General features: G+C 36.3%; 1 pseudogene; it reads right to left on the reverse strand.

Moving 5' to 3' along the window:
* Positions 1-206: 206 nt before the first annotated feature.
* Positions 207-2,356, reverse strand: LOC141287794 (olfactory receptor 10A4-like; annotated as a pseudogene).
* Between the last annotated feature and the right edge of the window lie 675 nt (positions 2,357-3,031).

Here is a 3,031-nt window from a genome sequence, read left to right on the forward strand (position 1 = left end):
TGTGGAATGAATAAATAGTGAAAGTTACAAGACAATTCATTTTAATTCATTTTCATTAAGTTAACTGCAGAGCAGGTGTATAGTCAGACATGTACATTTATTACAGAAGAACCAAGCATTTTAAAAATATAATATAATACAGGAAGCATCACAGAAAGCCTCCAAGTTAACATGAATAATCTCAGCATTTGCACAGTACTTCTACGTTAATGTTTATTATTCAGAGGATGAACAGACAGTCTCTGGATTAACAAAGAATGAATCCGGTTTCGGATCTCTTTAGTTTTTAGTGAGTAGAGAATGGGATTCACACAGGGTGGAAGGAGGGATGACAAAGACAAGCACACTGTTCTTATATTTGGGTTTACAACAATTCCAGAAAATCCAAGATTGAAGATAACAAAAATTGGAATGAAGAAAAGGGCCACTAATATGAGGTGCTCAGTGCACGTGGCCAGCGCCTTATAACGGCTCTGAGTATTTTTCATTCTGAATACAGCAATCAGTATCCCCATGTAGGTCAAGAAAATAAAAATCATAGGTAGAGCATTGAAGAATATAGTTGCAGTAGTGGCAGAATTCAACTGTTGTCGTATCGCTACACGAGAGTCTTAAAACAGGAGCAAAATCGCAAAAATAGCTGTTGACCTTAAGAGAGCCACAAAATGACATGGTTGAGATAGATGAAGGGCCATACAGTGATCTAACAGAATTCAAGAACCAAACTGCACAGATTATATAAGCCATTCTGATGTTTGTGTTTATAGACTTCTGTCTTAAAGGGAAACAAATTGCAATGAACCTGTCATAAGAGAGAATACGCCTTATTCAGCCCGCTGCCATTTTGAATCGAAAACGAGGCTGTGAGAGATAGCAGTCCAGCAGCGCCCACTGTGGCGCATTGTTGCGTACCGGGATGTAGATCGTATAGCCGTAAAATAATAGGTCATTTCACATTTTTCCACAGGACAAAGCGCTCCAGAAAACGTGGACTGATCGACAGGACATATAACCTAACTTTCAGGTAACAATATTGCATTTATTTAAGAAAATGACTGTGGAAACTAGCCGGTTGGCTAATTGCTAATTTATAATGCCAGCATGTTTATCTTCCTTTAAACGTTTACGCAGAGCTAACATGTGATGTATTACTACAACAACTAAACTAAATAGATTACAAAGAACACAAGAGTGCTCAACATTTTACTCAGGATTGTTTTTCAAAAACACTGACTGGAATTAGGACGCTTAAGGAGGGTTCAGCTCCGTCTGTGTTTACCTGGACTCAAAGACCTCACGAAAAGAAAACCTTGCGATTGTAAATGAAAAAGATATTCTTTTTAAATGATGTTTTAAAGATCAACATGTTTAATGGTTTGTGTTAAGAGCCTGCAGTTAGATCGTAAGCCTCTTTCAGACAACATGTTAAGTCATACAAAAAACAGTGGGTTGAAAGTTTATTTTTATGCAAAGAGATCAAAAGATAACAATTATTTATTAGTTTGCCATGTAGTGTTTGATGTCAACCCCTTTTAAAATCGCTAAATGATATTCAGAACATTATTTTTTTGTTTCTGTCTTGCTTTAGACAAGGAAAATGTCATGTTTATCGTAATTTCATAATAAAGGTCGGGAAGACGCTTATGACCTAGCTGCAGGCTCTTAACACAAACCATTAAGCATTTTAATCTATATAACATCATTTGAAAAACTCTATGTAAGCGTTTAAAGGAAGATAAACATGCTCCCATTAGAAATTAGCAGTCTTTCCACAGTCATTTTCTCAAAAAAAAAATGCAATATTGTTACCTGAAAGTTAGGTTATTTGTCCTGTCGATCAATCCACGTCTTCTGGAGCTCTTTGTCCTGTGGAAAAATGTGAAATGACCTATTATTTTACGGATATACGATCTACATCCCGGTACGCAACAACGCGCCACAGTGGGCGCTGCTGGACTGCTATCCCTCACAGCCTCGTTTTCGATTCAAAATGGCAGCGGGCTGAATAAGGCGTATACATAAGCAAAGTCCTTCAAGTGATAAAAAATTATAGTAAGTGTACATTTGCACAAGGCACAGTTTGAACGGCACAAAATTGTCGAGAACAATGTAAATCTTTATCAAGAGCGGTGCTAAGAACAAGATCAATCAAACCCAGATTACCAACGGCCATGAACTTTGGGACATGCAAACGGTGGTCATAGTAAATGATGGCGATCAGAAAGACATTGCATATGATTGTGATCACATAAAGCACAGTGAGGAATATGACATAGGCATTAATGTAAGGCACTGAAAACAATGCAACAATGTAAAATCCTGCAGGCTCAGTGATAGAATTGCTGGTGTTCTGCATGGCCGTCTTTTTTTTTATGACCCAGCTTCGCTTTCAGTGAACGGGAAACCAGATACCTGTGAAAAACAGCCACAAACAGTCTGCGCTTTACAAATCACTTTTGACGTGCTATTTGAGGACATATGTGACCCTGGACCACAAAACCAGTCTTAAGTCGCTGGGGTTTATTTGTAGCAATAGCCAAAAATACATGGTATAGGTCAAAATTATTGATTTTTCTTTTATGCCAAAAATCATTAGGAAATTAAGTAAATATCATGTTCCATGAAGATTTTTTTGTAAAATTCCTACTATAAATATATCAAAATGTAATTTTTGATTAGTAATATGCATTGTTAAGAACTTAATTTGGACAACTTTAAAGGTGATTTTCTCAGTATTTTGATTTTTTTGCATCCTCAGATTCCAGATTTTCAAATAGATGTATCTCGGACAAATATTGTCATATCCTAACAAACCATATATCAATAGAAAGCTTATTTATTGAGATTTCATGTGATGTATACATCTCAGTTTTGTAAAATTTAACCTTATGACTGGTTTTGTGGTCCAGGGTCACATATGTCCTTATGACATTCAAACAGAAATATAGCAATAAAAAATACACTTGACATGATACAATGATCGTCTTAAATGCATACATGCAATGGTGCCGTGGTTAGTGGATGATGCAGA

This window comes from Garra rufa, chromosome 15, assembly GCF_049309525.1.
Source record: "Garra rufa chromosome 15, GarRuf1.0, whole genome shotgun sequence".
Classification (NCBI taxonomy): Eukaryota; Metazoa; Chordata; class Actinopteri; order Cypriniformes; family Cyprinidae; genus Garra; species Garra rufa.